Below are 11,580 nucleotides of genomic sequence, written 5' to 3'. Positions count from 1 at the left end.
GCATGTCTGCCACAGTCCACTCCTTGCACCACATGGATACTCTTTCAAGGAGTAGAACCTCCAGGGTTCTGGTGGGCCCCTATTCCTAATGGGAAACTTAAGGGAGGGAGGTTTATGGGATGCACCCACTGCTGCAGTCTGCCTCAAGGCCATGACTATACTCATGGCATCCCTCACTCACAGATAAGTCCACTCTCCCTTATAAAATTCCCCTCACCTTCAGCTACTATCCCTGCTGATTCCATGTAGCTTACATGCTGGTTTGACCAAATCCTCATACCTAAGTGGTCCAAGCCTTCTGTAATCATGCCATCTTCAGGCCAAGGTAACTGCACTTATTCAGTTATAGCTGCAATTGAACAAGGGAGTACCAAGAAGCACCCAGGTGGGCCACCTGAGTTTCACACATACATCCATCTGATCCCATTGTGTAACATTAGTCCCACTTTTCCTACTGATTGGAATCAATTATCCCTCATAGAATGGTGACTCCTCTTCTTGCCTGCTGACCCCTGGACACAAGGAAGCCAAAGTGCCCAGGCAACAATCATGGACTTTTGCTTTGTTCCCTGGTAAGAGTAGACTTCTTTGGAAATGAAAGTCTACAACTCAACAAAGCCTCTGGTTGCAGGGCAGAAAGGACAATTTCTCCCCATGGGTCATTGGAAATGATGCTAGATGGGGCCACTCCTGCTTTAATTCCTGGATTCCAGACCCATGTATTCTTCCAGGCCCTTGTATTCTTCCTAGTGAGGAGACTGGGCCATTTAAAGTTTCTGATTTAGTGCATATACCATGCTCTGGAGGATGGGGCCTCATTCTCACGAGTTATTACCACCGTGATGGCATTTCACTTGCACCTTCAGCCCACCATGACAACAGCCATCTGGCCAGTAGCTTCTGAGTAGCACAGTGATGGCACCGCTTGTGGCTCCCATTGTTACGGGCCCACTCCTGTACCTCTATTGATGTAATGGGTTGAGGGCCGAGAAGGGACTAGCATGGAGGTGGGCAAGCTGTCTGCTCATTTCTGAATTTTGCCACCTGGAGAAGATTGTGACACACTCCAAACCTGAAACAGCCTACAGCTGGAGACTGTCTGCCCATTATGCTCCTTGAAACTGGATAGGGAGTCCTGCCTTGAAAGGTTGTCTCAGCAGCTCTTTGTCAGCTACACCAGGGACGGCCTGGCTGTGTCATACATGCACAGAATGATAGAAAAAGTTGGAACACCCATCAAGGTAGAAGGAATTTGTTTGCTTTTGCATAAACTTAATAAAGAAATGAAGGAAAAAAATTTTTAGATGTAGTTTTTAATGAAGAAATGAGAGTTTTGCTTTTCTCTGTGTTGTAAATTAATTTGTCGTAATAAAGAGAAGTCAGAAATCCTTACTTCAATCTACAATGCTCTCTGCTCCCTAACTTTCTATGTGGGATAGGTACTTATGATTTTATACCCTTGACAAAAGGTTGTTTATGTTCATTCATCTAATTTGAGGAATAGGAGAAGGAGACAGGGCCATCAGGGCAGGAGCTAATATTTCTTACTAGGGACTTCACATCATACTTTTGTTTATTTCTCATATCAATACTGTAGACGTATTAATACGTGCTATACGTGTACATTCTGTAGATGGAGAAAATGAGGCCAAGGAACGTGAAGTGACTACCTCGTCCTATAAAATTTAGTTTAGTTTTCTTCTTCAATAGGTTACATCTGAATCCTCTATCTCTCTATGATCACATAACACCCAACTTATTTCTAGTTTAGCTTTTGGCATGTTATATTAAAGTTATTTGTGTGCTTTTCCATCCCACTAGCTAGGGAGCTCCTTGTGGTAGTGACTGTCTCCCCAATGCCTAATATGTCTGGCACGTGGTAAAAAAGTGACTATGCTAAAATTTGGACCCAGAATTTTATGCTACAAAGCTGCTGTTTCTCTCTCTGCTCTGGTATTTTCTTTTAGGGGTATATGTATGAATATGTATGCATGTATATGCACTTATGAGTACACATGAATAATGGTGTCTGGATGTCTATAGACAGATAAAATTGTGTATGTATGTCTATAGATACAGATATATAGATGAAGAACAGAAAATGACAGGCTCCAGACAGGTGACAGAAAAGGGGGCAGATGTCTTTAGCATTTGTTGAGGTGGGCTTGTTACTTTCACCTTCCCAAACATGGGCTTTGCCGGTCAATGTCATTGACATTTGGCTTTGCCTGTGGATAGCAGCAACCTCCCCTGGCTCATCTCTTTGTGTAATGGGCTGAGGGCTGAGAAGGGACTAGCACGTGGGTGGGCGAGCTGTCTGCTCATTTCTGAAGTTTGCCTCCTGGTTGTCACTGTTACACCTTTGAGCTGCCCATAAGCTCCCAGGGAGGCTAAGCAATGGTAGCTTAATTACAGAGGCTGTTATTTACTAGGGCCTCAGCTGAATCCATCAAACTAACTTCACTTTAACCTAAGCCAGATTTGATTATGAAGCCTATTTATCGAGTCTTTCCCCCTTTGGCTGTGTGTGTTTTGATTTAGGTACACAGACTTACCTATTTGAAAAGTAGCTCTGTTCTGACACATTTTATATTTTTTAAAGTAATATTGCATGTAACATAATTTTTGGGGAAAATACACATTCAACACAAACAAACAAACAATAAGAAAAAGGCCTTTGAATTTAGAATAATGGATACCTGCAAGGCAGCAACTTGCTTGAGAGATTTTGCTCAAGTAACTTATAACTATCAGTAGAAACCCCCAGGGATTTACGGCTGTTTCTGCAGAAGCTGTTTGCAGTGGAATAAACAGACAAGTGCTCTATATATCATTTTAAGTAAGACAAATAAAGCTCTGTTTCCACCTTACAACGATGTCATTGTCAGTTATATAAAAATAATTCTGTGTGACTTTTTATGAATTCTTCCCCTGTGCAGAAATACAATGGCCTAATTTTCCACTCCCTGTATTATAAATAAATGGCCTTCTTCAGCAATCTCAGGTCCATCCAAACTATCTCATCCTGAGCAAAGGGCATCTTTCCTACCACTAAGTGCCCACCTGTGGAAAGTGGGAGTCATTGTCCATCTTTGGACATTTGGGGTGCTCCAATCTTGTTACCTGCCACCTTCCCACCGCAGCCAATGGCAGATCTGTAAAACAAGCCAAGTAAAACAAGCTCTAAGGCCATGACAGGTGCAGAGAGAAACTGAGCCATCCATGGACTTGCCCCTTGTTTAAAATACAAGAGAAATAGAATCACCAATTAATCAGCATAGAGGACTTAAATATAAAAAATGTGTTTTGTTTGTTCAAGTTTTTATCTGGGATTGGTTTACATGGAGAGAAGCAAGAACTGGCACAACAACTTCAAGTTATTTTGAAAAATAGACGAAAAGCATTGATTCACAATTTGAATTTTTTAAAAGAAAGAAGTAATATGCCTATTCATTGCTTTCATTCTCTTTTAAAAACCACTTTAGTAGCTTTGTTGAGGTATAGTTGACATGTAAAAAACTGCACTTATTTAAAGTATACAATTTCATAAGTTTTGACGTATGCAAATACCTGTGAACTCATCACTGCAGTCAAGATGAAGGACATATCCATCGCCCCTAAAAGTTCTTCATGTCTCTTTGTAATCTCTTCTTTCCACTTTTTCTTGACTACAACACCCGTCCACACCAATCCCCAGACAACTCATCAATCGGCCTTCTGTCACTATCAATTCGTTTGCATTTTCTAGAATTTTACATAATTGGAATCATATAGTAGGTTGAGATTAACATATCGATCAACTTGGGGTAAATTGACATTTTAAAATATTGTGCTTTCTGATGCAGAACAAAATAGATCTCTCCATTGAGTTAGATCTTCTTTACATTTTTTTCTGCATTCTTCTGTATGGGTGTACAGGTCTTTATATCTTTTGTCAGACCAGTCCTTTAATTATAAATTTAAACATCAGACCTGTAATTATAAATTGTAAGAACGTAATAATTCTTGATGTTGTTGTAAGTTGTAATTTTAAAGCTTCAGTTTCCAATAGGTTCTCTCTTGTATATAGAAACGCAATTTATTTTTGTATATTCATGTTTAATCCTTTAACCTTGCTAAGCTTACTTATTAGGTCTAGTAGCTTTATTGCACATCCTATTAGATTTCCTGCAGAGCCCATCATGTCCTCTAAGAAGAAAGACAGTATGATTTTTCCTTCCTAATCTGGGTGCCTTTTATTCCTTTCTATTTCTTGCTTCGAACTATCTAGAACCTCCGGAATGTTAAATAGACTGGGTTGGAGAAGACTTTATGAACTTTGTGAGTTTAGGGGGAGACATTCAGTCTTTCCCTATTAAGCATGAGATAAATATCCTTAATCAAGTTGAGAAATTCACTTTTATTCTTGTTTTGCTGAGTATTGTTTATCAGGGATGAATAATCCTGGATTTTCTTTTTCTTTTTTACTTTGTTAATAGAGTGACTTAGATAGATTGATTTTCAAATGTTAAACCCATCCTTCATTTCTTGGATAAGCCCGTTTGGTCATATGTACTATCTTTTTTACATATTGCTTGATTAAATTAGCTAAAATTTTATTTAGAATTTTTGCATGTATATTCATGAGGTATATCAGTGTACAGTTTCTTTTCTTATGATATCTTTGGTTTTGTTATCAGAATAAAGCCAGTCTCATCAAATGAAATGGGCAATATTCTCTGCTTTTTAATATTCTGGAGGAAAAAACAATATTATTTCTATTTTGAATATTTGGTAGAAGTCAGTAGTGAAGTCACCTGGATCTGAAGTTTTCTTTGTGGATGTTTTTAAAAATACAAATACAATTTTGTTAGTATATAGACAGGGTTTTAAGTTACCTATTTCTTCTTGAATGGTGTTTGGTATTTTGTTTCTTTCAAGTAAATGTGGCTATTTTCTTTAAAGTTGTCAAATTTATTGGCATAAAGTTATATATAATGTTTCCTTCATATTTGTAGACTGTCTAGTCGTGCCACCTCTTTCAATCTTTATATCGATAATTTGTGTGTTCTCTCTATTTTGAAAATCAATCTAGCTGGAGGGTTATCAATTTTATTGATCTTAAAGACAAACTTTTGGCTTCATATTTTCTCTATTGATTTTCTATTTCCTTATGCACTGCTGTCCACAGTGAGCTTTATGATTTTCTTTCTTCTACTTACTTTGAGTATAATTTAGTCACGTTTTTCTATTTCTTAAGGTAAAAACGGTGGTCAAATATTTTTGTACCCCCCTTTCTTCAAAAACTTTAATTATACATATATTAGGCTGCTAGTAGTTCTTGAACAAATCATTGGTACTCTGTTCATTTTTTGAAATTATCTTTTCTTTGTTTGATTTTTTAAATGTTTCTCAAATTCACTAATCTTTTCTTCTTCACTGTCTAATATGAAGTTAATCTCATTTGATGTATTTTTATTCCCACATATTGTACTTTTCATCTCTAATAGGTTGATTTGGTTATTATTTTATCTCTACATTGTCTCTCCTTAACCTTTTAAATATATGGAATACGGTCTTTAAAACTGCTTTAATTGTTGTCATCTGCAAATTCCAACATTTCTGTCAGTTCAGAGTCTCTCTCAATTGATTGATCTAGCCCCTAATAATGATTCATATTTTCCTGCATCTCTGCATGACTGGTAATTTTCTATTTGATGCCAGATATTGTGAATTTTATCTCTTTGAATAAGAGATTATTTAAATTCCTAAAAATATTATTGATATTTGTTCTGGGCTATGGTTAATTTGCTTAGAAAAAGTTAATCCTCTCAGAGCTTGATTTTCAGATTTGTTAGCTAAGGAGAGAGTTGTACTCAATCTAGGGCTAACCAATCCTCACCACCCAGGCAAGACTTTTCTGAGTACTCTACCCATTGTCTTGTGAATCTGGAGGTTTTCCAGCCTGGCTGCAGGATCAGGCACTACTTCCAGCCCTTGTGAGCTCTGGGCACTGTTACCTCTAATCCTTTCAAGTTCATTACCCTGCTACCAGCAGACTCCTTATGTGTTTGTAATGATCGGTACTCACCTGGATACTCAAGGCGGACCCTCTACAGATCTCCAGACCTCTCTCTGCTCAGCTTTCTCCTGTTTGTTACTCTTTCCTGGGAACTTAGATTTGTTGGTCTTCCTGGTCTCAGTTGCCTCTTTTCAATTTAGGGAATCTGCAGAACTCTACCACAATTCTTCCCTCTGCTGTGGCCCTGAAACTCTCTCAAGACAATAAGCTGAGGCGATCTCAGGGCTCATTGTTTGCCATCTCTCAAAGATACTGTCTTTTTTGACTGATGTACAGTGTTTTACAAACTAACATTTAGTGTATTTTGTCTATGTTTGGGTTGTTTCAGGGTAAAATAAATCTTGGTTACTCATCTTGTTCAGAAATGTAAATCCAATGTGTTTTTCTCCTTTTGCTATTTTTTTTTTCTGCCTATGTGTGCTGTGTGAATACAAAAACTTTAGCACTGTTGCAGTCCCATGGTCGTGCCCAATATCCTGCCTGTGGGAAGGGGAGGAAGCTGAGAGGTTAATTAGAAGGAAGATTTGCTTCAAGTGGTGCCATTGCAGCATCCTGGAGGGTCACATAGGCTTTCTCCTCAGTAATCACCCATCATTCACCTGTTTAGTAGTTCTTCCAAGATGTGAAATGTCAATCTGCCATCTAAGTGACTCCTGCAAAACAAGTGACCCTGCATGGAGCGGTGATCATGAAAACCAATCACAGCAAATGGCCCGTCTACACAGACCTGGAATAAGAGACCTACAGATCACGTGTGTGGACTGGAGTTGACATTTGAAATAGTTTCTAACCAATCTTGCATAAATCTCATTCCTGCTACTTTTCTCCTTGTCAACTTTGTGTGAAAGAATGAAGGAAGGAAGCAGAGAAGAAATACAGGAAGAAAGGAAAGAAGATAAGGAAGGAAAGACTATAGTGTACTATGTATAAAACTATTACTGAGATCCACTTGTTATGGTACTTAAAATACCTTATGGATGTAAAAACTCTGAACTTTGAATTCATTGACTCAATATTACCTACTTGCCATGTCTGTTCTGAAAATTCTAGAATTTAAAATCAGGGCTGGGGGGAAGGTAAAAGTTAAAGAGGCTCTAAAAAAGAATTACTTCTTACCACAAGCAGATTGATCACTTGACAAACTATCCCAGGGTAAGAAATGAAAAAACAAAACTTCATACCAAAGTGATTTGTTTCTATCATCCAACATATTTCTCAGCCACTGCCTTTCACAACTGATTGTGATCCTGAATTACAATCAATAAATCCATGTGGTAATTTTGTCTCAAGTAATCACAAAATGTAAACCCATCTGTGCACTCATGTCTAGTATGACATTTTATTACAGTTTATCAATGTCTTCATCTTTGAATGGTGTGATGCAGGGGTTCTCAACTGAACACTATTGGTGTGTTGGACAAGATAATCCTGTGTGTGGCAGGGTGATCACATTGTTGGATAGTTAACAATATCCTGGCCTCCACTTTCTTGATGCCAGTGGCACTCCAGCAGTGTGGATTATAAAAAATATCTCCAGTTATTGACAAATGTCTCCTGGGGAGGGGCTAGCAAAACTGCCACAGCTGAGAACCACTGGTGTAATGGAACAGACAGGCCTGTTATACCAGAGTATGAATAAGAACTCTCCCACATGCTTGTTGCAGAAACTTGAGTAGATTACTGATCCTCTTTGACCATTAATTTCTGTGAAAATTAAATGAAATCAGGTATAAAAAGTGAATAGCAAACTCTGTGTGTGGCTTATCATAGAAACTCAACAATTTGAATTCCCCTTCCCCCATTCTGTATGCATTCATCTAAGACAGTAATGGTAGATTTTGATTATAAACTTGTGGAAGACAGAAAGCATTTAGCATGGTGCCTAAGTGCTTAACAAATACTTTTAGTGATGATATGTACATTTGCTAAAGATAATTCGAATGCCTTCTTGATTCTCCATACTATATGGAGACATGCCTATTTTCTTATCAATTTAAAGAAGGTTTTCATACAACTCTTTAACTTTCTCTTGCAAAGTTGAAAGGAAGAATTGATATTCAGAGTTCACAAAAATATAGTGTAGCCGTTTGATAACAGTGCTCTGTAAGAAACAGAAAACCAAAAGAAAATTATATAACAAGAGAATGTGCATGGCATGGTTTTAAACATTAACTCCTTCTTTTGAAAGTGTAGTAAGAACATGTAATTTATATTGTATCCAGCCTGTTCAAAGGGACGCTTTCCAGATACTATGATTTTGCTTTATATTCTGTGCTATCTGTTTTGACTTTATAACCATTATGAATAGCTATTAGTAAGAAAGAAGATGTCTCAGGTATTAAAATGATGGGTAGAAAGTACAATGATTTCTTCTTGCTGAGCATATTTTTACTACGAGTTAATACCAGTTCAAATGTGATGCCAATTCTCACAGCTTTAGTTATCATGGAGAATTTTGCAGCCATCTCGGGATATGAGTAAAAACATTTTTAGTCAGAAATTTCACTCTTAACTGGAGAGCATAATGTGGCAATATTCACTTTGGGGAGTTTTAGTAGGTGGCAAAAAATGAAATCTATTTAGATATTAAGAGAAACACAGGCCTGTATAACGTGGTTAAGAATAATTGGGATCCAATTATTCAAAGCTTCAAAGAGGACTTTGACAAGTGGAATTCCCCAAATTTACATTCGTGGGGTAAAGCTGGTATGGTAAAATGATTCCAGCACCATAGTTTGATTTCCTGCCTCCCTTGGTCCCTCTGGGAGATACTTTTCAGTAAATTGGAGAAATTTATTTCTGCATTTACATGAAAAAAATGAAAGGCAAAACTGAGTACTTCTGAAGGAAGTGCTAAGTTGGAGCCAGGAGAGAGAGAGAGAGACTTGGTAAATTCCAGAGACCATTTTCTGTAGCATATAAATTTTTTCGTAAGTGGCTTATAGCAATAAACTTTTATTTTCCCATGCGTGGCTTTGTAATGTGTTGACTCGGCTAAGCTGAACTACATTTCCCAGAATTCCATTCCCTGTATGTTCCTGGTTAGGATGGGCATAGGAACAACTTGTGCAAGATCTGGAAGGTGGAAGTGGAGCGGAGCCGTGTTATCCTTGGAAGGGCCGTGGAGGCTGGACTCTGTTGTGGCTCATACATATTTTCACAGATCTGCTCGCTCACTATACTGACTGGGTCCAAAGCTCCGGTCCCTGGAATTGCTTCCTTCAGCTTTACAAAGCCTGGTCCAGGAGTGAGCGTGGCTCTGCAGCAAGAACACCAGCCTCTCTTCAGAGCAGCCTCGGCCACAAGGGTGGAGGCTTAGAGATAGGATGGAAAGGGGCCAATGTGTTTCAGGGACAGACAGATGCACACTCCCGTGGGGTCCTTATGAGTTTCAGTTTTCCCTGCTCTTCTCGACTTCCTGCCCATCTTCGGATCCTGACCAGCTGTCTTGTGACTTCAGGTTCAGCATCCCTCCTAAGAAACAGACAAACGGAACTCCCTTACCAGTGTCCGTAGTTGTATAAGATTCGATCCCAATGTTTAAATTGATACATAATACTTATGTATCAATACCAGCATACAATGTGTAAGTGATCAAATCTGGGCAACCAGAATATCCATCACCTCAAACGTTTATTATTGCTTTGTGTTGAGAACATTACGAATCTTTTCTAGCTATTTTGAAATGTACAATAAATTGTTGATAACTGTAGTCATCCTACTGTGCTATCGAACACGAACTTATTTAATCTCTCTAACTACATTTGTACCCATTAACCAACCTCTCTTCGTGCCCACCTCCCACCCTTCCCAGCCTCAGTAGCCACCATTCTACTCTCTACTTCCATGAGATCAACTTTTTTTTTTTTTAATCTCCCACATGTGAGAGAGAACATGTGATATGGTTTATTTCTCTTAATGTATTACTTTTAAAATTCTAAAACATTTTCTCTATTTAGAAGTCTCACCAGACTATAGCAACATCCAGTTGTACATTTCAACCACTTTCACGATCCGGGCAATTTACCATAGATAAATCAGTTATCCATCAGATTGTTGGTTGTTGTTCTGCTTGGAATGATTAAATTGATTTGAATTATCTAAAAAACATGAATACAAGCAAGTTAGCATATATAAAGAGGAGGAGTAAAGGAGCTACTACTATCATTCATTTATACTAGTTGCTGCCCAGGTACTCTTCTAAGTACTTTAAATATGCTATCTTATTAAAATTCCCATTCTATATATAAGAAAACTGATATTTGGAAAGATTAAAGCACCCTCCTTACCTCACACAACTGGCATATGCTTGGGTCAAAAATGAGAAAGAGGTTCTGCCTGATGCCTAGGTTTTTAATGCAGACCATCATAACTATTCATTAAGTCATGTTGGTATAAATAACTTAGTTGGATGGACTCGTGTAGCTAAATTTAAAAAATATTTGGGAAATATGAGGATTAATATAGAGGGGTTACAAGTACAGATTTTATTTTATCATTGTTTAAAAAAACTACCATTTAATAAGCATATGTTATTTAATTCTCACAACAATTCCTTGAAGTAGGAATTTACATACCCCTTTACCGATGGGGAATCTGAAAATCACAGAGGTTAAACATTGACCCCAAATCACACAACCAGAAGGGATGGAGCTAGGGTCCCAGTGTGAGCAGCCTGGCTTTGTAGCCCATCTCTTTCCAGGGAGTTTTCATTCCCTCACACATTCCAGGAGGAGTGGAGATTGTGGCAAACCCATCGTGTATCTTTCCTCCCTATCCCAATCCCTCTCTTTAGTTCAATCGCCAAGAAAGTAACGGCCATGAGAGGAAAAGTAGAAAAGCGGGCGGGAGCCAGCCTGTGGCTGCAACATGTGGGCAGGGCCACTGGCTGATTGTGGGAATGCATGTACATTACATCAGCCTCAGGATGGTTTCTGCTGGGGAGTTCATTTTCTTATTCTCTCAATGCCTCTGATGTAGCCTTCCTGAAATATTGCATCTTCCATGGTTCCACCTAGGCTTGGGCCCTTGGGCACTGAGCACTGAGTCCTCACACCTGATTGGGGGCAACTGTCCTGAGAAATCTCACTCTGGAGGTGGCTCTGCTCATTCATTCAGGAATGTTCCCAGGCCTTTGAAGGAATAAGAAAAGATCGGTTTTAATCAAGGGGGATTAAAATTAGGTGTAGTCTCTAGTTCTTATAGTGGGATTTGTTGTTCTGTTTGTATTTGTTGGTTTTATTTTTTGAAGATGATGCTCCACCAGCCAGCCTCATCATTACTCACTCTATACCTAAACTCACAGTTTCTTTAGTAAACTTGGAGACTGAATGACAGAGTTAGAACGAATGGGAGACACCCATAGTAGGCTAGGTCTCTTTTGCTGTTTAGGAAACTCAAGGATGGGTAATTTGAACTGACTAGCAAAGCAGCTACAGCAGGGTCCACACCAGCACTATTTTCTCTCTCTCAGGATCCACAGCCTGGCCTCGCAGGTTCCACTGATACCCAGCACGCCT

This window comes from Pongo pygmaeus, chromosome 17, assembly GCF_028885625.2.
Source record: "Pongo pygmaeus isolate AG05252 chromosome 17, NHGRI_mPonPyg2-v2.0_pri, whole genome shotgun sequence".
NCBI lineage: Eukaryota > Metazoa > Chordata > Mammalia > Primates > Hominidae > Pongo > Pongo pygmaeus.
The sequence above is the reverse complement of the archived record's forward strand: the minus strand, read 5'-3'. Positions refer to the sequence as shown.